The following is a 26,728-nucleotide window of genomic DNA, read 5'->3' as shown; positions in this document are numbered from 1 at the left end:
AGGAGGAGCTGGCAGCGGCCATCAGACGGCTCGGGGTTCGTAACACGGCCCCGGGTCCGGATGGTGTGCCCGGCCGGGTTTGGGTCTTGACCCAGGGCGTCCTTGGGGCCGACCTCAGGCGGTTGTTCGACCGCTGCCTGAGGGACGGGCGATTCCCCCCCAGTTGGAAGGTGGCGAGGATGGTCCTCCTCCGGAAGGAGGGTCGGCCCGCGGAGTCTCTCTCCGCATACCGGCCCATTTGTCTCCTCGACGAGGTGGGCAAGCTCTTCGAGCGTGTGATTGCTGCCCGCCTCGTCGAGCACCTGTCGCGGGGTGATCCCGGTCTGGCCGACTGCCAGTTCGGTTTCCGGGGGGGCCGATCGACTATCGACGCGATAGGTCGTGTGAGGGCCCTCTCGGAGGCGGCCGTCTCCCGGGGAGGGGTGGCATTGGCAATATCCTTGGATATTGCCAATGCCTTTAACACCCTCCCCTGGGAAGAGATAAGGAGGGGACTCGAATATCATCGAGTCCCCCCTTGTCTCAGGGCGGTCGTCGGGGATTATCTCCGCGGCAGGTGGATCGAGTATCCGGGCCGGGATGGTGATATGCGGAGGGAGGTGTACTGCGGTGTTCCGCAGGGGTCGGTCCTCGGGCCAATCCTGTGGAACATCGCGTACGACTCGGTGTTGCGGGCCGGCCTCCCCGACGGCGTCAGCACGGTGTGTTATGCGGATGACACACTGGTGCTGGCCGTCGGGGCGCACTGGGGGAGGGCCATGCGTCGCGCGGAGGAGGGGTCGCAACGCGTCGTCGACCGGATCTGGGGGATGGGGATGACGGTGGCGGTCCATAAGACCGAGGTGATTGCGTTTCATTCACCTCGGCAGGATCCGCCACCCCCTCTGATTCGGGTGGGTGGGGCTGACATCGAGGTGAAGCCCCAGATCAGGTATCTGGGGCTGATCCTCGATAGCCACTGGCGTTTCGAGAAGCATTTCCGCTGCCTGGTCCCCCGGTTGGAAAGGATGGTTGCGGCTCTGGGCCGGATCCTGCCCAACCTGGGGGGCCCGGCGGGCCGAGTTCGTCGCCTCTATGTGGCAATGGTCCAGTCGGTGGCCCTATACGGGGCCCCCGTCTGGGCGGACGACCTGGCTGCCTCCCGGCGCAGCATGACTATGCTGCGTCGGGTGCAGAGGCGCATGGCGCTCAGGGTCGTCCGCGGGTATCGGACCATGTCACATGAGGCGGCGACGGTTCTAGCGGGGATGCCGCCCATGGACCTGCTCGCGCGGTCGCACGCGGTGATGTACCGGCACCGCGTCGACCGTCGTGCGTGGGTGGGGGCGGTCCCGGGCGGGCAGGAACCTGCTTGGGGCGATTTGAAGCGCCAGGCCCGGCAGTCCGTGTTGCTCGCGTGGCAGGAGCGGCTGGCTCTGCCAACCGCGGGGCACCGGACTGTCGGGGCTGTTCGGCCACTCCTGAAGGAGTGGCTGGACAGAGGCCATGGCAGCCTCACCTACCGGCTGGCACAGGTATTTTCCGGGCATGGCAGCTTCGGAAGATACCTGTGCCGGATAGGGAAGGAGCCGACGGCGCGTTGCTGCCACTGCGACGCTGAGCAGGACACGGCGGATCATACCCTGGAGGTATGCCCCGCGTGGGAGGGGGAGCGCCGTGTCCTGGTCGGCGTCGTCGGGCGGGATGTCTCGCTGCCGGGCGTGGTGCGCGCCATGCTCGGCAGCGAGGAGAAGTGGAGGGCCGTGGCCTCCTTCTGCGAGAACGTAATGTTGCAGAAGGAGGCCGCGGGGAGGGAGCGCGAGCTTCAGCGGCGCGCAGAAGCTCGCGCTCGTGCGGTGGCCCGAGGTCGTCGCCCGGTCGCGAGGCGTCGCGGGCGGCCGCCTCGGCGTGGCGGATGACCTAGGCTGGGAGGGGGGTCCTGAGGGGACCCTCCTCCCGCCAGGCGGCGCCGTGTCGGACCGGTTGGGGGTAGGAGTGCCTCCCCCTACCGGTCCGACGCAAGGGGAGGCACCCTCGGCGGTCTGGTGCGGCCATGAACGCCCGGCCGCCGAGGGGTGGAAACGGGGTCGCGGGCGGTTGCGAGTTGGGGCTCGCAGCCGCCACTAAACGCGGCCCCGGGACGGATAGCGGCGGGATGGAGTGGCCCCGTCCCGCCGCTATGAGGCAGTGTGTCTACTGGGGGGACCGATTGTCCCGGGGGATGGGCGCGAAAGCGCGGGCACGGGGAGGATACCGGAAGAATGCTTCGAGCGATTCCCGGTATCCTCCCAAAGTGTGCCGAAGGGTCACCGTGGGGTTTTTAGTGGGTAGGTCCCGCGCCTGTCGTTGTACGGGCGCGGGGAATCCCACACACCCCTCCCACCTCTCCCCAAGGAGGTGGGAGGGAGTCTTTCGAAGATTTTCCCCACGACAGAAAAAAAAAAAAAAAAAAAAAAAAAAAAAAAAAGTATGTGTACTATGCGAAAGTATGAGCCTGACGAGGGCAAATCCTAGACCTAACCCAAACCTAACATGCGTTATCCTCTAAAATATTTATCAAGACCAGGTTTAATTGAATGTTACAGTGTGGTACCACATTACTACGTGAACCAAACCAGAAAAAACCCTGTATCTGTTCAACAAGTATGTGAAGTGTGCGAAAGTATGAGTCTGATGAGGGCAAATCCCAGACCTATCCCAGACCTAACATGCGTTATCCTCTAAAATATTTATCAAGACCAGGTTTAATTGATTGTTTCAGTGTGGTCCCACATTATTACGTGATCCAAACCAGAAAAACCCCAGGATCCGTCCAACAAGTATGTGAAAAACGCGAAAGTATGAGCCTGATGAGGGAAAATCCCAGACCTATCCCAGACCTAACTTGCGTTATCCTCAAAAATATTGATCGAAACCAGGTTTAATCGACTGTTTCAGTGTGGTACCGCACTACTACGTGACCCAATCCAGAAAAAACCCAGGATCCGTTCAACAAGTATGAGAAGAATGCGAAAGTATGAGTCTGATGTGGGCAAATCCCAGACCTATCCCAGACCTAACTTGCGTTGTCCTCTAAGATATTGATGGAAACCAGGTTTAATTGACTGTTTCAGTGTTGTACTTCATTACTACGTGATGCAATCCAGAAAAAGCCCAGGATCTAGCCATCAAGTATGAGAAATATGCGAAAGAATGAGCCTGATGAGAGCAAATCCCAGACCTAACCTAGACCTAACCTAGACCTAACATGAATTATTCTCTAATATATTGATCGAAACCAGGTTTAATTGACTGTTTCAGTGTGGTCCCACATTACTACGTGATCCAAACCAGAAAAAACCCAGGATCCGTTCAACAAGTATGTGAAGAATGCGAAAGTATGAGTCTGATGAGTGAAAATCCCCGGCCTAACCTAGACCTAACATGCGTTATCCTCAAAAATATTGATCGAAACCAGGTTTAATCGACTGTTTCAGTGTGGTACCACACTACTACGTGACCCAATCCAGAAAAAACCCAGGATCTGTTCAACAAGTATGTGAAAAACGCGAAAGTATGAGCCTGATGAGGGAAAATCCCAGACCTATCCCAGACCTAACTTGCGTTATCCTCAAAAATATTGATCGAAATCAGGTTTAATTGACTGTTTCAGCGTGGTACCACATTACTACGTGATACAATCCAGAAACAGCCCAGAATTTAGCCATGAAGTATGAGAAATATGCGAAAGTATGAGCCTGATGATGGCAAATCCAAGACCTAACCCAAACCTAACATGAGTTATCCTCTAAAATATTTATCAAGACCAGGTTTAATTGAATGTTTCAGTGTGGTACCACATTACTACGTGAACCAAACCAGAAAAAACCCTGTATCTGTTCAACAAGTATGTGAAGTGTGCGAAAGTATGAGTCTGATGAGGGCAAATCCCAGACCTATCCCAGGCCTAACATGCGTTATCCTCTAAAATATTTATCAAGACCAGGTTTAATTGATTGTTTCAGTGTGGTCCCACATTATTACGTGATCCAAACCAGAAAAAACCCAGGATCCGTTCAACAAGTATGTGAAGAATGCGAAAGTATGAGTCTGATGAGTGAAAATCCCTGACCTAACCTAGACCTAACATGCGTTATCCTCTAAAATGTTGATCCAAACCAGGTTTAATGGACTGTTTCAGTGTGGTACCACACTACTACGTGATCCAAACCAGAAAAAACCCAGGATCTGTTCAACAAGTATGTGAAAACGCGAAGGTATGAGCCTGATGTGGGCAAATCCCAGACCTATCCCAGACCTAACTTGCGTTGTCCTCTAAGATATTGATGGAAACCAGGTTTAATTGACTGTTTCAGTGTTGTACTTCATTACTACGTGATGCAATCCAGAAAAAGCCCAGGATCTAGCCATCAAGTATGAGAAATATGCGAAAGAATGAGCCTGATGAGAGCAAATCCCAGACCTAACCTAGACCTAACATGAATTATTCTCTAATATATTGATCGAAACCAGGTTTAGTTGACCGTTTCAGTGTGGCCCCACATTACTGCGTGATCCAAACCAGAAAAAACCCAGGATCCGTTCAACAAGTGTGTGAAGAATGCGAAAGTATGAGTCTGATGAGTGAAAATCCCCGGCCTAACCTAGACCTAACATGCGTTATCCTCAAAAATATTGATCGAAACCAGGTTTAATCGACTGTTTCAGTGTGGTACCACACTACTACGTGACCCAATCCAGAAAAAACCCAGGATCTGTTCAACAAGTATGTGAAAAACCCGAAAGTATGAGCCTGATGAGGGAAAATCCCAGACCTATCCCAGACCTAACTTGCGTTATCCTCAAAAATATTGATCGAAACCAGGCTTAATCGACTGTTTCAGTGTGGTACCGCACTACTACGTGACCCAATCCAGAAAAAATCCAGGATCCGTTCAACAAGTATGAGAAGAATGCGAAAGTATGAGTCTGATGAGTGAAAATCCCAGGCCTAACCTAGACCTAACATGCGTTATCCTCAAAAATATTCATCGAAACCTGGTTTAATCGACTGTTTCAGTGTGGTACCACATTACTATGCGATCCAAACCAGAAGATAACCCAGGAGCTGTTCAACGAGTATGTGAAAAACGCGAAAGTATGAGCCTGATGTGGGCAAATCCCAGACCTATCCCAGACCTAACTTGCGTTGTCCTCTAAGATATTGATGGAATCCAGGTTTAATTGACTGTTTCAGAGTTGTACTTCATTACTACGTGATGCAATCCAGAAAAAGCCCGGGATCTAGCCATCAAGTATGAGAAATATGCGAAAGAATGAGCCTGATGAGAGCAAATCCCAGACCTAACCTAGACCTAACATGAATTATTCTCTAATATATTGATCGAAACCAGGTTTAGTTGACCGTTTCAGTGTGGCCCCACATTACTGCGTGACCCAAACCAGAAAAAACCCAGGATCCGTTCAACAAGTGTGTGAAGAATGCGAAAGTATGAGTCTGATGAGTGAAAATCCCTGACCTAACCTAGACCTAACATGCGTTATCCTCTAAAATGTTGATCCAAACCAGGTTTAATGGACTGTTTCAGTGTGGTACCACACTACTACGTGATCCAAACCAGAAAAAACCCAGGATCTGTTCAACAAGTATGTGAAAAACGCGAAGGTATGAGCCTGATGTGGGCAAATCCCAGACCTATCCCAGACCTAACTTGCGTTGTCCTCTAAGATATTGATGGAAACCAGGTTTAATTGACTGTTTCAGTGTTGTACTTCATTACTACGTGATGCAATCCAGAAAAAGCCCAGGATCTAGCCATCAAGTATGAGAAATATGCGAAAGAATGAGCCTGATGAGAGCAAATCCCAGACCTAACCTAGACCTAACCTAGACCTAACATGAATTATTCTCTAATATATTGATCGAAACCAGGTTTAGTTGACCGTTTCAGTGTGGCCCCACATTACTGCGTGATCCAAGCCAGAAAAAACCCAGGATCCGTTCAACAAGTATGTGAAGAATGCGAAAGTATGAGTCTGATGAGTGAAAATCCCCGGCCTAACCTAGACCTAACATGCGTTATCCTCAAAAATATTGATCGAAACCAGGTTTAATCGACTGTATCAGTGTGGTACCACACTACTACGTGACCCAATCCAGAAAAAACCCAGGAAATGTTCAACAAGTATGTGAAAAACGCGGAAGTATGAGCCTGATGAGGGAAAATCCCAGACCTATCCCAGACCTAACTTGCGTTATCCTCAAAAATATTGATCGAAACCAGGTTTAATCGACTGCTTCAGTGTGGTACCGCACTACTACGTGACCCAATCCAGAAAAAACCCAGGATCCGTTCAACAAGTATGAGAAGAATGCGAAAGTATGAGTCTGATGAGTGAAAATCCCAGGCCTAACCTAGACCTAACATGCGTTATCCTCAAAAATATTGATCGAAACCAGGTTTAATCGACTGTTTCAGTGTGGTACCACACTACTACGTGACCCAATCCAGAAAAAACCCAGGATCTGTTCAACAAGTATGTGAAAAACGCGAAAGTATGAGCCTGATGAGGGAAAATCCCAGACCTATCCCAGACCTAACTTGCGTTATCCTCAAAAATATTGAACGAAACCAGGTTTAATCGACTGTTTCAGTGTGGTACCGCACTACTACGTGACCCAATCCAGAAAAAACCCAGGATCCGTTCAACAAGTATGAGAAGAATGCGAAAGTATGAGTCTGATGAGTGAAAATCCCAGGCCTAACCTAGACCTAACATGCGTTATCCTCAAAAATATTGATCGAAACCTGGTTTAATCGACTGTTTCAGTGTGGTACCACATTACTATGCGATCCAAACCAGAAGATAACCCAGGAGCTGTTCAACGAGTATGTGAAAAACGCGAACGTATGAGCCTGATGTGGGCAAATCCCAGACCTATCCCAGACCTAACTTGCGTTGTCCTCTAAGATATTGATGGAATCCAGGTTTAATTGACTGTTTCAGTGTTGTACTCCATTACTACGTGATGCAATCCAGAAAAAGGCCAGGATCTAGCCATCAAGTATGAGAAATATGCGAAAGAATGAGCCTGATGAGAGCAAATCCCAGAACTAACCTAGACCTAACATGAATTATTCTCTAAAATATTGATCAAAACCAGGTTTAATTGACTGTTTCAGTGTGGTACCACATTACTACGTGGTCCAAACCAGAAAAAACCCAGGATCCGTTCAACAAGTATGAGAAGAATGCGAAAGTATGAGTCTGATGAGTGAAAATCCCAGGCCTAACCTAGACCTAACATGCGTTATCCTCAAAAATATTGATCGAAACCTGGTTTAATCGACTGTTTCAGTGTGGTACCACATTACTATGCGATCCAAACCAGAAAATAACCCAGGATCTGTTCAACGAGTATGTGAAGTGTGCGAAAGTATGAGCCTGATGAGGGAAAATCCCAGACCTATCCCAGACCTAACTTGCGTTATCCTCAAAAATATTGATCGAAACCAGGTTTAATCGACTGTTTCAGTGTGGTCCCACATTACTACGTGATCCAAACCAGAAAAAACCCAGGATCCGTTCAACAAGTATGAGAAGAATGCGAAAGTATGAGTCTGATGAGTGAAAATCCCAGGCCTAACCTAGACCTAACATGCGTTATCCTCAAAAATATTGATCGAAACCTGGCTTAATCGACTGTTTCAGTGTGGTACCACATTACTATGCGATCCAAACCAGAAAATAACACAGGATCTGCCAAACGAGTATCTGAAGTGTGCGAAAGTATGAGCCTGATGAGAGCAAATCCCAGACCTAACCTAGACCTAACATGAATTATTCTCTAAAATATTGATCGAAACCAGGTTTAATTGACTGTTTCAGTGTGGTACCACATTACTAAGTGATCCAAACCAGAAAAAGCCCAGGATCAGTTCAACAAGTATGAGAAATATGCGAAAGTATGAGCCTGATGAGGGCGAATCCAAGACCTAACCCAAACCTAACATGAGTTATCTTCTAAAATATTTATCAAGACCAGGCTTAATTGAATGTTTCAGTGTGGTACCACATTACTACGTGAACCAAACCAGAAAAAAACCTGTATCCGTTCAACAAGTATGTGAAGTGTGCGAAAGTATGAGTCTGATGAGGGCAAATCCCAGACCTATCCCAGACCTAACATGCGTTATCCTCTAAAATATTTATCAAGACCAGGTTTAATTGATTGTTTCAGTGTGGTCCCACATTATTACGTGATCCAAACCAGAAAAAACCCAGGATCCGTTCAACAAGAATGTGAAGAATGCGAAAGTATGAGTCTGATGAGTGAAAATCCCTGACCTAACCGAGACCTAACATGCGTTATCCTCTAAAATGTTGATCCAAACCAGGTTTAATGGACTGTTTCAGTGTGGTACCACACTACTACGTGATCCAAACCAGAAAAAACCCAGGATCTGTTCAACAAGTATGTGAAAAACGCGAAGGTATGAGCCTGATGTGGGCAAATCCCAGACCTATCCCAGACCTAACTTGCGTTGTCCTCTAAGATATTGATGGAAACCAGGTTTAATTGACTGTTTCAGTGTTGTACTTCATTACTACGTGATGCAATCCACAAAAAGCCCAGGATCTAGCCATCCAGTATGAGAAATATGCGAAAGTATGAGTCTGATGAGGGCAAATCCCAGACCTATCCCAGACCTAACTTGCGTTATCCTCAAAAATATTGATCGAAACCAGGTTTAATCGACTGTTTCAGTGTGGTACCGCACTACTACGTGACCCAATCCAGAAAAAACCCAGGATCCGTTCAACAAGTATGAGAAGAATGCGAAAGTATGAGTCTGATGAGTGAAAATCCCAGGCCTAACCTAGACCTAACATGCGTTATCCTCAAAAATATTGATCGAAACCTGGTTTAATCGACTGTTCCAGTGTGGTACCACATTACTATGCGATCCAAACCAGGAGATAACCCAGGAGCTGTTCAACGAGTATGTGAAAAACGCGAAAGTATGAGCCTGATGTGGGCAAATCCCAGACCTATCCCAGACCTAACTTGCGTTGTCCTCTAAGATATTGATGGAATCCAGGTTTAATTGACTGTTTCAGTGTTGTACTTCATTACTACGTGATGCAATCCAGAAAAAGGCCAGGATCTAGCCATCAAGTATGAGAAATATGCGAAAGAATGAGCCTGATGAGAGCAAATCCCAGACCTAACCTAGACCTAACATGAATTATTCTCTAAAATATTGATCAAAACCAGGTTTAATTGACTGTTTCAGTGTGGTACCACATTACTACGTGATCCAAACCAGAAAAAACCCAGGATCCGTTCAACAAGTATGAGAAGAATGCGAAAGTATGAGTCTGATGAGTGAAAATCCCAGGCCTAACCTAGACCTAACATGCGTTATCCTCAAAAATATTGATCGAAACCTGGTTTAATCGACTGTTTCAGTGTGGTACCACATTACTATGCGATCCAAACCAGAAAATAACCCAGGATCTGTTCAACGAGTATGTGAAGTGTGCGAAAGTATGAGTCTGATGAGGGCAAATCCCAGACCTATCCCAGACCTAACATGCGTTATCCTCTAAAATATTTATCAAGACCAGGTTTAATTGATTGTTTCAGTGTGGTCCCACATTACTACGTGATCCAAACCAGAAAAAACCCAGGATCCGTTCAACAAGTATGTGAAGAATGCGAAAGCATGAGTCTGATGAGTGAAAATCCCAGACCTAACCTAGACCTAACATGCGTTATCCTCTAAAATGTTGATCCAAACCAGGTTTAATGGAGTGTTTCAGTGTGGTACCACACTACTACGTGATCCAAACCAGAAAAAACCCAGGATCTGTTCAACAAGTATGTGAAAAACGCGAAAGTATGAGTCTGATGAGTGAAAATCCCAGACCTAACCTAGACCTAACATGCGTTATCCTCTAAAATGTTGATCCAAACCAGGTTTAATGGACTGTTTCAGTGTGGTACCACACTACTACGTGATCCAAACCAGAAAAAGCCCAGGATCAGTTCAACAAGTATGTGAAAAACGCGAAAGTATGAGTCTGATGAGTGAAAATCCCCGGCCTAACCTAGACCTAACATGCGTTATCCTCAAAAATATTGATCGAAACCAGGTTTAATCGACTGTTTCAGTGTGGTACCACACTACTACGTGACCCAATCCAGAAAAAACCCAGGATCTGTTCAACAAGTATGTGAAAAACGCGAAAGTATGAGCCTGATGAGGGAAAATCCCAGACCTATCCCAGACCTAACTTGCGTTATCCTCTAAAATATTGATCGAAACCAGGTTTAATTGACTGTTTCTGTGTGGTACCACATTACTACGTGATACAATCCAGAAATAGCCCAGGATCTAGCCATGAAGTATGAGAAATATGCGAAAGTATGAGCCTGACGAGGGCAAATCCTAGACCTAACCCAGACCTAACATGCGTTATCCTCTAAAATATTTATCAAGACCAGGTTTAATTGATTGTTTCTGTGTGGTCCCACATTACTGCGTGATCCAAACCAGCAAAAACCCAGGATCCGTTCAACAAGTATGAGAAGAATGCGAAAGTATGACTCTGATGAGTGAAAATCCCCGGCCTAACCTAGACCTAACATGCGTTATCCTCAAAAATATTGATCGAAACCAGGTTTAATCGACTGTTTCAGTGTGGTACCACACTACTACGTGACCCAATCCAGAAAAAACCCAGGATCTGTTCAACAAGTATGTGAAAAACGCGAAAGTATGAGCCTGATGCGGGCAAATACCAGACCTATCCCAGACCTAACTTGCGTTGCCCTCTAAGATATTGATGGAAACCAGGTTTAATTGACTGTTTCAGCGTGGTACCACATTACTACGTGATACAATCCAGAAAAAGCCCAGGATCTAGCCATCAAGTATGAGAAATATGCGAAAGAATGAGCCTGATGAGTGAAAATCCCAGACCTAACCTAGACCTAACATGAATTATTCTCTAAAATATTGATCAAAACTAGGTTTAATTGACTGATTCAGTGTGGTACCACATTACTACGTGATCCAAACCAGAAAAAACCCAGGATCCGTTCAACAAGTATGAGAAGAATGCGAAAGTATGAGTCTGATAAGTGAAAATCCCAGGCCTAACCTAGACCTAACATGCGTTATCCTCAAAAATATTGATCGAAACCAGGTTTAATCGACTGTTTCAGTGTGGTCCCACATTACTACGTGATCCAAACCAGAAAAAACCCAGGATCCGTTCAACAAGTATGAGAAGAATGCGAAAGTATGAGTCTGATGAGTGAAAATCCCAGGCCTAACCTAGACCTAACATGCGTTATCCTCAAAAATATTGATCGAAACCTGGCTTAATCGACTGTTTCAGTGTGGTACCACATTACTATGCGATCCAAACCAGAAAATAACACAGGATCTGCCAAACGAGTATCTGAAGTGTGCGAAAGTATGAGCCTGATGAGAGCAAATCCCAGACCTAACCTAGACCTAACATGAATTATTCTCTAAAATATTGATCGAAACCAGGTTTAATTGACTGTTTCAGTGTGGTACCACATTACTAAGTGATCCAAACCAGAAAAAGCCCAGGATCAGTTCAACAAGTATGAGAAATATGCGAAAGTATGAGCCTGATGAGGGCGAATCCAAGACCTAACCCAAACCTAACATGAGTTATCCTCTAAAATATTTATCAAGACCAGGTTTAAATGAATGTTTCAGTGTGGTACCACATTACTACGTGAACCAAACCAGAAAAAAACCTGTATCCGTTCAACAAGTATGTGAAGTGTGCGAAAGTATGAGTCTGATGAGGGCAAATCCCAGACCTATCCCAGACCTAACATGCGTTATCCTCTAAAATATTTATCAAGACCAGGTTTAATTGATTGTTTCAGTGTGGTCCCACATTATTACGTGATCCAAACCAGAAAAAACCCAGGATCCGTTCAACAAGAATGTGAAGAATGCGAAAGTATGAGTCTGATGAGTGAAAATCCCTGACCTAACCGAGACCTAACATGCGTTATCCTCTAAAATGTTGATCCAAACCAGGTTTAATGGACTATTTCAGTGTGGTACCACACTACTACGTGATCCAAACCAGAAAAAACCCAGGATCTGTTCAACAAGTATGTGAAAAACGCGAAGGTATGAGCCTGATGTGGGCAAATCCCAGACCTATCCCAGACCTAACTTGCGTTGTCCTCTAAGATATTGATGGAAACCAGGTTTAATTGACTGTTTCAGTGTTGTACTTCATTACTACGTGATGCAATCCACAAAAAGCCCAGGATCTAGCCATCCAGTATGAGAAATATGCGAAAGTATGAGTCTGATGAGGGCAAATCCCAGACCTATCCCAGACCTAACTTGCGTTATCCTCAAAAATATTGATCGAAACCAGGTTTAATCGACTGTTTCAGTGTGGTACCGCACTACTACGTGACCCAATCCAGAAAAAACCCAGGATCCGTTCAACAAGTATGAGAAGAATGCGAAAGTATGAGTCTGATGAGTGAAAATCCCAGGCCTAACCTAGACCTAACATGCGTTATCCTCAAAAATATTGATCGAAACCTGGTTTAATCGACTGTTTCAGTGTGGTACCACATTACTATGCGATCCAAACCAGGAGATAACCCAGGAGCTGTTCAACGAGTATGTGAAAAACGCGAAAGTATGAGCCTGATGTGGGCAAATCCCAGACCTATCCCAGACCTAACTTGCGTTGTCCTCTAAGATATTGATGGAATCCAGGTTTAATTGACTGTTTCAGTGTTGTACTTCATTACTACGTGATGCAATCCAGAAAAAGGCCAGGATCTAGCCATCAAGTATGAGAAATATGCGAAAGAATGAGCCTGATGAGAGCAAATCCCAGACCTAACCTAGACCTAACATGAATTATTCTCTAAAATATTGATCAAAACCAGGTTTAATTGACTGTTTCAGTGTGGTACCACATTACTACGTGATCCAAACCAGAAAAAACCCAGGATCCGTTCAACAAGTATGAGAAGAATGCGAAAGTATGAGTCTGATGAGTGAAAATCCCAGGCCTAACCTAGACCTAACATGCGTTATCCTCAAAAATATTGATCGAAACCTGGTTTAATCGACTGTTTCAGTGTGGTACCACATTACTATGCGATCCAAACCAGAAAATAACCCAGGATCTGTTCAACGAGTATGTGAAGTGTGCGAAAGTATGAGTCTGATGAGGGCAAATCCCAGACCTATCCCAGACCTAACATGCGTTATCCTCTAAAATATTTATCAAGACCAGGTTTAATTGATTGTTTCAGTGTGGTCCCACATTACTACGTGATCCAAACCAGAAAAAACCCAGGATCCGTTCAACAAGTATGTGAAGAATGCGAAAGCATGAGTCTGATGAGTGAAAATCTCAGACCTAACCTAGACCTAACATGCGTTATCCTCTAAAATGTTGATCCAAACCAGGATTAATGGAGTGTTTCAGTGTGGTACCACACTACTACGTGATCCAAACCAGAAAAAACCCAGGATCTGTTCAACAAGTATGTGAAAAACGCGAAAGTATGAGTCTGATGAGTGAAAATCCCAGACCTAACCTAGACCTAACATGCGTTATCCTCTAAAATGTTGATCCAAACCAGGTTTAATGGACTGTTTCAGTGTGGTACCACACTACTACGTGATCCAAACCAGAAAAAGCCCAGGATCAGTTCAACAAGTATGTGAAAAACGCGAAAGTATGAGTCTGATGAGTGAAAATCCCCGGCCTAACCTAGACCTAACATGCGTTATCCTCAAAAATATTGATCGAAACCAGGTTTAATCGACTGTTTCAGTGTGGTACCACACTACTACGTGACCCAATCCAGAAAAAACCCAGGATCTGTTCAACAAGTATGTGAAAAACGCGAAAGTATGAGCCTGATGAGGGAAAATCCCAGACCTATCCCAGACCTAACTTGCGTTATCCTCTAAAATATTGATCGAAACCAGGTTTAATTGACTGTTTCTGTGTGGTACCACATTACTACGTGATACAATCCAGAAATAGCCCAGGATCTAGCCATGAAGTATGAGAAATATGCGAAAGTATGAGCCTGACGAGGGCAAATCCTAGACCTAACCCAGACCTAACATGCGTTATCCTCTAAAATATTTATCAAGACCAGGTTTAATTGATTGTTTCTGTGTGGTCCCACATTACTGCGTGATCCAAACCAGCAAAAACCCAGGATCCGTTCAACAAGTATGAGAAGAATGCGAAAGTATGAGTCTGATGAGTGAAAATCCCCGGCCTAACCTAGACCTAACATGCGTTATCCTCAAAAATATTGATCGAAACCAGGTTTAATCGACTGTTTCAGTGTGGTACCACACTACTACGTGACCCAATCCAGAAAAAACCCAGGATCTGTTCAACAAGTATGTGAAAAACGCGAAAGTATGAGCCTGATGCGGGCAAATACCAGACCTATCCCAGACCTAACTTGCGTTGCCCTCTAAGATATTGATGGAAACCAGGTTTAATTGACTGTTTCAGCGTGGTACCACATTACTACGTGATACAATCCAGAAAAAGCCCAGGATCTAGCCATCAAGTATGAGAAATATGCGAAAGAATGAGCCTGATGAGTGAAAATCCCAGACCTAACCTAGACCTAACATGAATTATTCTCTAAAATATTGATCAAAACTAGGTTTAATTGACTGATTCAGTGTGGTACCACATTACTACGTGATCCAAACCAGAAAAAACCCAGGATCCGTTCAACAAGTATGAGAAGAATGCGAAAGTATGAGTCTGATAAGTGAAAATCCCAGGCCTAACCTAGACCTAACATGCGTTATCCTCAAAAATATTGATCGAAACCAGGTTTAATCGACTGTTTCAGTGTGGTCCCACATTACTACGTGATCCAAACCAGAAAAAACCCAGGATCCGTTCAACAAGTATGAGAAGAATGCGAAAGTATGAGTCTGATGAGTGAAAATCCCAGGCCTAACCTAGACCTAACATGCGTTATCCTCAAAAATATTGATCGAAACCTGGCTTAATCGACTGTTTCAGTGTGGTACCACATTACTATGCGATCCAAACCAGAAAATAACACAGGATCTGCCAAACGAGTATCTGAAGTGTGCGAAAGTATGAGCCTGATGAGAGCAAATCCCAGACCTAACCTAGACCTAACATGAATTATTCTCTAAAATATTGATCGAAACCAGGTTTAATTGACTGTTTCAGTGTGGTACCACATTACTAAGTGATCCAAACCAGAAAAAGCCCAGGATCAGTTCAACAAGTATGAGAAATATGCGAAAGTATGAGCCTGATGAGGGCGAATCCAAGACCTAACCCAAACCTAACATGAGTTATCCTCTAAAATATTTATCAAGACCAGGTTTAATTGAATGTTTCAGTGTGGTACCACATTACTACGTGAACCAAACCAGAAAAAAACCTGTATCCGTTCAACAAGTATGTGAAGTGTGCGAAAGTATGAGTCTGATGAGGGCAAATCCCAGACCTATCCCAGACCTAACATGCGTTATCCTCTAAAATATTTATCAAGACCAGGTTTAATTGATTGTTTCAGTGTGGTCCCACATTATTACGTGATCCAAACCAGAAAAAACCCAGGATCCGTTCAACAAGAATGTGAAGAATGCGAAAGTATGAGTCTGATGAGTGAAAATCCCTGACCTAACCGAGACCTAACATGCGTTATCCTCTAAAATGTTGATCCAAACCAGGTTTAATGGACTGTTTCAGTGTGGTACCACACTACTACGTGATCCAAACAAGAAAAAACCCAGGATCTGTTCAACAAGTATGTGAAAAACGCGAAGGTATGAGCCTGATGTGGGCAAATCCCAGACCTATCCCAGACCTAACTTGCGTTGTCCTCTAAGATATTGATGGAAACCAGGTTTAATTGACTGTTTCAGTGTTGTACTTCATTACTACGTGATGCAATCCACAAAAAGCCCAGGATCTAGCCATCCAGTATGAGAAATATGCGAAAGTATGAGTCTGATGAGGGCAAATCCCAGACCTATCCCAGACCTAACTTGCGTTATCCTCAAAAATATTGATCGAAACCAGGTTTAATCGACTGTTTCAGTGTGGTACCGCACTACTACGTGACCCAATCCAGAAAAAACCCAGGATCCGTTCAACAAGTATGAGAAGAATGCGAAAGTATGAGTCTGATGAGTGAAAATCCCAGGCCTAACCTAGACCTAACATGCGTTATCCTCAAAAATATTGATCGAAACCTGGTTTAATCGACTGTTTCAGTGTGGTACCACATTACTATGCGATCCAAACCAGGAGATAACCCAGGAGCTGTTCAACGAGTATGTGAAAAACGCGAAAGTATGAGCCTGATGTGGGCAAATCCCAGACCTATCCCAGACCTAACTTGCGTTGTCCTCTAAGATATTGATGGAATCCAGGTTTAATTGACTGTTTCAGTGTTGTACTTCATTACTACGTGATGCAATCCAGAAAAAGGCCAGGATCTAGCCATCAAGTATGAGAAATATGCGAAAGAATGAGCCTGATGAGAGCAAATCCCAGACCTAACCTAGACCTAACATGAATTATTCTCTAAAATATTGATCAAAACCAGGTTTAATTGACTGTTTCAGTGTGGTACCACATTACTACGTGATCCAAACCAGAAAAAACCCAGGATCCGTTCAACAAGTATGAGAAGAATGCGAAAGTATGAGTCTGATGAGTGAAAATCCCAGGCCTAACCTAGACCTAACATGCGTTATCCTCAAAAATATTGATCGAAACCTGGTTTAATCGACTGTTTCAGTGTGGTACCACATTACTATGCGATCCAAACCAGAAAATAACCCAGGATCTGTTCAACGAGTATGTGAAGTGTGCGAAAGTATGAGTCTGATGAGGGCAAATCCCAGACCTATCCCAGACCTAACATGCGTTATCCTCTAAAATATTTATCAAGACCAGGTTTAATTGATTGTTTCAGTGTGGTCCCACATTACTACGTGATCCAAACCAGAAAAAACCCAGGATCCGTTCAACAAGTATGTGAAGAATGCGAAAGCATGAGTCTGATGAGTGAAAATCCCAGACCTAACCTAGACCTAACATGCGTTATCCTCTAAAATGTTGATCCAAACCAGGTTTAATGGAGTGTTTCAGTGTGGTACCACACTACTACGTGATCCAAACCAGAAAAAACCCAGGATCTGTTCAACAAGTATGTGAAAAACGCGAAAGTATGAGTCTGATGAGTGAAAATCCCAGACCTAACCTAGACCTAACATGCGTTATCCTCTAAAATGTTGATCCAAACCAGGTTTAATGGACTGTTTCAGTGTGGTACCACACTACTACGTGATCCAAACCAGAAAAAGCCCAGGATCAGTTCAACAAGTATGTGAAAAACGCGAAAGTATGAGTCTGATGAGTGAAAATCCCCGGCCTAACCTAGACCTAACATGCGTTATCCTCAAAAATATTGATCGAAACCAGGTTTAATCGACTGTTTCAGTGTGGTACCACACTACTACGTGACCCAATCCAGAAAAAACCCAGGATCTGTTCAACAAGTATGTGAAAAACGCGAAAGTATGAGCCTGATGAGGGAAAATCCCAGACCTATCCCAGACCTAACTTGCGTTATCCTCTAAAATATTGATCGAAACCAGGTTTAATTGACTGTTTCTGTGTGGTACCACATTACTACGTGATACAATCCAGAAATAGCCCAGGATCTAGCCATGAAGTATGAGAAATATGCGAAAGTATGAGCCTGACGAGGGCAAATCCTAGACCTAACCCAGACCTAACATGCGTTATCCTCTAAAATATTTATCAAGACCAGGTTTAATTGATTGTTTCTGTGTGGTCCCACATTACTGCGTGATCCAAACCAGCAAAAACCCAGGATCCGTTCAACAAGTATGAGAAGAATGCGAAAGTATGAGTCTGATGAGTGAAAATCCCCGGCCTAACCTAGACCTAACATGCGTTATCCTCAAAAATATTGATCGAAACCAGGTTTAATCGACTGTTTCAGTGTGGTACCACACTACTACGTGACCCAATCCAGAAAAAACCCAGGATCTGTTCAACAAGTATGTGAAAAACGCGAAAGTATGAGCCTGATGCGGGCAAATACCAGACCTATCCCAGACCTAACTTGCGTTGCCCTCTAAGATATTGATGGAAACCAGGTTTAATTGACTGTTTCAGCGTGGTACCACATTACTACGTGATACAATCCAGAAAAAGCCCAGGATCTAGCCATCAAGTATGAGAAATATGCGAAAGAATAAGCCTGATGAGTGAAAATCCCAGACCTAACCTAGACCTAACATGAATTATTCTCTAAAATATTGATCAAAACTAGGTTTAATTGACTGATTCAGTGTGGTACCACATTACTACGTGATCCAAACCAGAAAAAACCCAGGATCCGTTCAACAAGTATGAGAAGAATGCGAAAGTATGAGTCTGATAAGTGAAAATCCCAGGCCTAACCTAGACCTAACATGCGTTATCCTCAAAAATATTTATCGAAACCTGGATTAATCGACTGTTTCAGTGTGGTACCACATTACTACGTGATCCAAACCAGAAAAAACCCAGGATCAGTTCAACAAGTATGTGAAAAACGCGAAAGTATGAGCCTGATGAGGGCAAATCCAAGACCTAACCCAAACCTAACATGAGTTATCCTCTAAAATATTTATCAAGGCCAGGATTAATTGAATGTTTCAGTGTGGTACCACATTACTACGTGATCCAAACCAGAAAAAACCCAGGATCCGTTCAACAAGTATGTGAAGTGTGCGAAAGTATGAGTCTGATGAGGGCAAATCCCAGACCTATCCCAGACCTAACATGCGTTATCCTCTAAAATATTTATCAAGACCAGGTTTAATTGATTGTTTCAGTGTGGTCCCACATTACTACGTGATCCAAACCAGAAAAAACCCAGGATCCGTTCAACAAGTATGTGAAGAATGCGAAAGTATGAGTCTGATGAGTGAAAATCCCAGACCTAACCTAGACCTAACATGCGTTATCCTCTAAAATGTTGATCCAAACCAGGTATAATGGACTGTTTCAGTGTGGTACCACATTACTACGTGATCCAAACCAGAAAAAACCCAGGATCCGTTCAACAAGTATGAGAAGAATGCGAAAGTATGAGTCTGATAAGTGAAAATCCCAGGCCTAACCTAGACCTAACATGCGTTATCCTCAAAAATATTTATCGAAACCTGGATTAATCGACTGTTTCAGTGTGGTACCACATTACTATGTGATCCAAACCAGAAAATAACCCAGGATCTGCTCAACGAGTATGTGAAGTGTGCGAAAGTATGAGTCTGATGAGGGCAAATCCCAGACCTATCCCAGACCTAACATGCGTTATCCTCTAAAATATTTATCAAGACCAGGTTTAATTGACTGTTTCAGTGTGGTACCACATTACTACGTGAACCAAACCAGAAAAAACCCAGGATCCGTTCAACAAGTATGTGAAGAATGCGAAAGTATGAGTCTGATGAGTGAAAATCCCAGGGCTAACCTAGACCTAACATGCGTTATCCTCTAAAATATTGATCCAAACCAGGTTTAATGGACTGTTTCAGTGTGGTACCACTTTACTACGTGATCCAAAGCAGAAGAAACCCTCGATCAGGTCAACATGTGTGTTAAAACTGCGAAAGTATGACCCTGATGAGGGCAAATACCAGGCCTAACCTAGACCTAACATGCGTTGTCCTCTAAAATATTGATGGAAACCAGGTTTAATCGACTGTTTCAGCGTGGTGCCACATTACTATGTGATACAATCCAGAAACAGCCCAGGATCTAGCCATGAAGTATGAGAAATATGCGAAAGTATGAGCCTGATGAGGGCAAATCCCAGGCCTAACCTAGACCCAACATGAATTATTCTCTAAAATATTGATCGAAACCAGATTTAATTGACTGTTTCAGTGTTGTACTTCATTACTACGTGGTGCAATCCAGAAAAAGCCCAGGATCTGGCCATCAAGTACAAGAGATATGCGAAAGAATGAGCCTGATGAGAGCAAATCCCAGACCTAACCCAGACCTAACATGAATTATTCTCTAAAATATTCATCGAAACCAGGTTTAATTGACTGTTTCAGTGTGGTACCACATTACTACGTGATCCAATCCAGCAATAGCCCAGGATCCAGCCATGAAGTATGAGAAATATGCGAAAGTTTGAGCTTGACGAGTTCAAATCCTAGACCTAACCCAGACCTAACATGCGTTATCCTCTAAAATATTTATCAAGACCAGGTTTAATTCATTGTTTCAGTGTGGTCCCATATTACTACGTGATCCAAACCAGAAAAAACCCAGGATCCGTTCAACAAGTATGTGAAGTATGCGAAAGTATGAGTCTGATGAGTGAAAATCCCAGGCCAAACCCAGACCTAACATGCCTTATCCTACAAAACATTGATGGAAACCAGGTTTAATTGACTGTTTCAGTGTCGTACTTCATTACTACGTGATACAATCCAGTAAAAACCCAGGATCCGTTCAACAAATATGTGAAGAATGCGAAAGTATGAGTCTGATGAGTGAAAATCCCAGGCCTAACCTAGACCTAACATGCGATATCCTCAAAAATATTGATCGAAACCTGGTTTAATCGACTGTTTCAGTGTGGTACCACATTACTATGTGATCCAAACCAGAAAATAACCCAGGATCTGTTCAACGAGTATGTGAAGTGTGCGAAAGTATGAGTCTGATGAGGGCAAATCCCAGACCTATCCCAGACCAAACTTGCGTTATCCTCTAAAATATTTATCAAGACCAGGTTTAATTGATTGTTTCAGTGTGGTCCCACATTACTACGTGATCCAAACCAGAAAAAACCCAGGATCCGTTCAACAAGTATGTGAACAATGCGAAAGTATGAGTCTGATGAGTGAAAATCCCAGACCTAACCTAGACCTAACATGCGTTATCCTCAAAAATATTGATCGAAACCTGGTTTAATCGACTGTTTCAGTGTGGTACCACATTACTACCTGACCCAAACCAGAAAAAACCCAGGATCTGTTCAACAAGTATGTGAAGAATGCGAAAGTATGAGTCTGATGAGTGAAAATCCCAGACCTATCCCAGACCAAACTTGCGTTATCCTCTGAAATATTGATCGAAACCAGGTTTAATCGACTGTTTCAGTGAGGTACCACATTGCTACGTGATCCAAACCAGAAAAAACCCAGGATCAGTTCAACAAGTATGTGAAAAACGCGAAAGTATGAGCCTGATGAGGGCGAATCCCAGACCTATCCCAGACCTAACTTGCGTTATCCTCTAAAATATTGATCGAAACCAGGTTTAATTGACTGTTTCAGCATGGTACCACATTACTACGTGATACAATCCAGAAACAGCCCAGGATCTAGCCATGAAGTATGAGAAATATGCGAAAGTACGAGCCTGATGGGGGCAAATCCTAGACCTAACCCAAACCTAACATCCGTTATCCTCTAAAATATTGATCCAAACCAGGTTTAATGGACTGCTTCAGTGTGGTACCACTTTACTACGTGATCCAAGGCAGAAAAAACCCTCGATCAGGCCAACATGTATGTTAAAACTGCGAATGTATGAGCCTGATGAGGGCAAATGCCAGACCTATCCCAGACCAAACTTGCGTTATCCTCTAAAATATTTATCAAGACCAGGTTTAATTGATTGTTTCAGTGTGGCCCCACATTACTACGTGATCCAAACCAGAAAAAACCCAGGATCCGTTAAACAAGTATGTGAAGAATGCGAAAGTATGAGTCTGATGAGTGAAAATCCCAGACCTAACCTAGACCTAACATGCGTTATCCTCAAAAATATTGATCGAAACCTGGTTTAATCGACTGTTTCAGTGTGGTACCACATTACTACCTGACCCAAACCAGAAAAAACCCAGGATCTGTTCAACAAGTATGTGAAGAATGCGAAAGTATGAGCCTGATGAGGGCAAATCCTAGACCTAACCCAGACCTAACATGCGATATCCTCTAAAATATTGATCGAAACCAGGTTTAATGGACTGTTTCAGTGTGGTACCACACTACTACGTGATCCAAACCAGAAAAAACCCAGGATCTGTTCAACAGGTATGTGAAAAACGCGAAAGTATGAGCCTGATGAGGGCAAATCCCAGACCTATCCCACACCTAACTTCCGTTATCCTCTAAAATATTGATCGAAACCAGGTTTAATTGACTGTTTCAGTGTGGTACCACATTACTACGTGATCCAATCCAGAAATAGCCCAGAATCTAGCCATGAAGTATGAGAAATATGCGAAAGTATGACCCTGATGAGGGCAAATCCCAGACCTATCCCAGACCTAACTTGCGTTGTGCTCTAAAATATTGATCGAAGCGAGTATGAGCCTGATGAGGGCAAATCCTAGACCTAACCCAGACCTAACATGCGTTATCCTCTAAAATATTGATCGAAACCAGGTTTAATTGACTGTTTCAGTGTGGTACCACATTACTACGTGATCCAATCCAGAAATAGCCCAGAATCTAGCCATGAAGTATGAGAAATATGCGAAAGTATGACCCTGATGAGGGCAAATCCCAGTCCTATCCCAGACCTAACTTGCGTTATCCTCAATAATATTGATCGAAACCAGGTTTAATCGACAGATTCAGTGTGGTACCACAATACTACGTGATCCAAACCAGAAGAAAATCCAGGATCTAGCCATGAAGTATGAGAAATATGCGAAAGTATGAGCCTGATGAGGGCAAATCCTAGACGTAACCCAGAACTAACATACGTTATCCTCTAAAATGTTTATCAAGACCAGGTTTAATTGAATGTTTCAGTGTGGTACCACATTATTACGCGAACCAAACCGGAAAAAACCCAGGATCCGTTCAACAAGTATGTGAAGAATGCGAAAGTATGAGTCTGATCAGAAAAAATCCCAGGCCTAACCTAGACCTAACATGCGTTATCCTCAATAATATTGATCGAAACCAGGTTTAATCGACAGTTTCAGTGTGGTACCACAATACTACGTGATCCAAACCAGAAAAAAATCCAGGATCTTTTCAACGAGTATGTGAAGCGTGCGAAAGTATGAGTCTGATGAGGGCAAATCTCTGACCTATCCCAGACCTAGCTTGCGTTATCCTCTAAAATATTGATAGAAACCACGTTTAATTGACTGTTTTATTTGTGGTACCACTTTACTACGTGATCCAAAGCAGAAAAAACCCTCGATCAGGTCAACATGCATGTTAAAATTGCGAAAGTATGACCTTGATGAGGGCAAATCCCAGGCCTAACATGCGTTATCTTCTAAAATATTGAACGAAACCAGGTTTAATGGACTGTTTCAGTGTAGTACCACACTACTTCGCGATCCAAACCAGAAAAAACACAGGATCTAGCCATGAAGTATGAGAAATATGCGAAAGTATGACCCTGATGGGGGCAAATCCCAGACCTATCCCAGACCTAACATGCGTTGTCCTCGAAAATATTGATCGAAACCAGTATGAGCGTGATGAGGGCGAATCCCAGACCTATCCCAGACCTAACTTGCGTTATCCTCTAAACTATTGATCCAAACCAGGTTTAATTGACTGTTTCAGTGTGGTACCACATTACTACGTGATACAAACCAGAAACAGCCCAGGATCTAGCCCTGAAGTATGAGAAATATGCGAAAGTATGAGCCCGCTGGGGGCAAATCCTAGACCTAACCCAAACCTATCATGCGTTATCCTCAAAAATATTGATCGAAACCTGGTTTAATCGACTGTTTCAGTGTGGTACCACATTACTATGTGATCCAAACCTGAAAATAACCCAGGATCTGTTCAACGAGTATGTGAAGTGTGCGAAAGTATGAGCCTGATGAGGGCGAATCCCAGACCAATGCCAGACCTAACTTGCGTTATCCTCTAAAATATTGATGGAAACCAGGTTTAATTGACAGTTTCAGTGTGGTACCACACTACTACGTGATACAAACCAGAAAAAACCCAGGATCTATTCAACAAGTATGTGAAAAACGCCAAAGTATGAGCCTGATGAGGGCGAATCCCAGACCTATGCCAGACCTAACTTGCGTTGTCCTCTAAGATATTGATGGAAACCAGGTTTAATTGACTGTTTCAGTGTCGTACTTCATTACTACGTGATGCAATCCAGAAAAAGCCCAGGATCTAGCCATCAAATATGAGAAATATGCGAAAAAATGAGCCTGATGAGAGGAAATCCCAAACCTAACCTAGACCTAACATGCGTTATCCTCCAAAATATTGATCCAAACCAGGTTTAATGGACTGTTTCAGTGTGGTACCACACTACTACGTGATCCAAACCAGAAAAAACCCAGGATCTGTTCAACAAGTATGTGAAAAACGCGAAAGTATGAGCCTGATGAGGGCAAATCCCAGACTGTCCCAGACCTAACTTGCGTTATCCTCTAAACTATTGATCCAAACCAGGTTTAATTGACTGTTTCAGTGTGGTACCACATTACTACGTGATACAAACCAGAAACGGCCCAGGATCTAGCCCTGAAGTATGAGAAATATGCGAAAGTATGAGCCTGCTGAGGGCAAATCCTAGACCTAACCCATACCTAACATGCGTTATCCTCAAAAATATTGATCGAAACCTGGTTTAATCGACTGTTTCAGTGTGGTTCCACATTACTATGTGATCCAAACCTGAAAATAACCCAGGATCTGTTCAACGAGTATGTGAAGTGTGCGAAAGTATGAGTATGATGAGGTCAAATCCCAGACCAATCCCAGACTTAACTAGCGTTATCCTCTAAGATATTGATCGACACCAGGTTTAGTCGATTGTTTCAGTGTGGTACCACATTACTACGTGATCCAAACCAGAAAAAACCCAGGTCCACTTCAACAAGTATGAGAAGAATGAGAAAGTATGAGTCCGATGAGTGAAAATCCCAGGGCTAACCTAGACCTAACATGCGTTATCCTCTAAAATATTGATCCAAACCAGGTTTAATGGACTGTTTCAGTGTGGTACCACACTACTACGTGATACAAACCAGAAAAAACCAAGGATCTGTTCAACAAGTATCTGAAAAACGCGAAAGTATGAGCCTGATGAGGGCGAATCCCAGACCAATGCCAGACCTAACTTGCGTTATCCTCTAAAATATTGATGGAAACCAGGTTTAATTGACTGTTTCAGTGTGGTACCACATTACTACGTGATACAAACCAGAAACGGCCCAGGATCTAGCCCTGAAGTATGAGAAATATGCGAAAGTATGAGCCTGCTGAGGGCAAATCCTAGACCTAACCCAAACCTAACATGCGTTATCCTCAAAAATATTGATCGAAACCTGGTGTAATCGGCTGTTTCAGTGTGGTACCACATTACTAAGTGATCCAAACCAGAAAAAACCCAGGATCCGTTCAACAAGTATGTGAAGAATGCGAAAGTATGAGTCTGATGAGTGAAAATCCCAGACCTTACCTAGACCTAACATGCGTTATCCTCTAAAATATTGATCCAAACCAGGTTTAATGTTCTGTTTCAGTGTGGTACCACACTACTACGGGATCCAAACCAGAAAAAACCCAGGATCTGTTCAACGTGTATGTGAAAACCGCGAAAGTATGAGCCTGAGGAGGGCAAATCCCAGACCTATCCCAGACCTAACTTGCGTTGTCCTCTAAGATATTGATGGAATCCAGGTTTAATTGACTGTTTCAGTGTTGTACTTCATTACTACGTGATGCAATCCAGAAAAAGGCCAGGATCTAGCCATCAAGTATGAGAAATATGCGAAAGAATGAGCCTGATGAGAGCAAATCCCAGACCTAACCTAGACCTAACATGAATTATTCTCTAAAATATTGATCAAAACCAGGTTTAATTGACTGTTTCAGTGTGGTACCACATTACTACGTGATCCAAACCAGAAAAAACCCAGGATCCGTTCTACAAGTATGAGAAGAATGCGAAAGTATGAGTCTGATGAGTGAAAATCCCAGGCCTAACCTAGACCTAACATGCGTTATCCTCAAAAATATTGATCGAAACCTGGTTTAATCGACTGTTTCAGTGTGGTACCACATTACTATGCGATCCAAACCAGAAAATAACCCAGGATCTGTTCAACGAGTATGTGAAGTGTGCGAAAGTATGAGTCTGATGAGGGCAAATCCCAGACCTATCCCAGACCTAACATGCGTTATCCTCTAAAATATTTATCAAGACCAGGTTTAATTGATTGTTTCAGTGTGGTCCCACATTACTACGTGATCCAAACCAGAAAAAACCCAGGATCCGTTCAACAAGTATGTGAAGAATGCGAAAGCATGAGTCTGATGAGTGAAAATCCCAGACCTAACCTAGACCTAACATGCGTTATCCTCTAAAATGTTGATCCAAACCAGGTTTAATGGAGTGTTTCAGTGTGGTACCACACTACTACGTGATCCAAACCAGAAAAAACCCAGGATCTGTTCAACAAGTATGTGAAAAACGCGAAAGTATGAGTCTGATGAGTGAAAATCCCAGACCTAACCTAGACCTAACATGCGTTATCCTCTAAAATGTTGATCCAAACCAGGTTTAATGGACTGTTTCAGTGTGGTACCACACTACTACGTGATCCAAACCAGAAAAAGCC

The sequence above is a fragment of the Colletes latitarsis genome, unplaced genomic scaffold, assembly GCF_051014445.1.
Source record: "Colletes latitarsis isolate SP2378_abdomen unplaced genomic scaffold, iyColLati1 scaffold0006, whole genome shotgun sequence".
Taxonomy (NCBI): Eukaryota; Metazoa; Arthropoda; class Insecta; order Hymenoptera; family Colletidae; genus Colletes; species Colletes latitarsis.
This window is presented reverse-complemented; position numbering follows the sequence as displayed.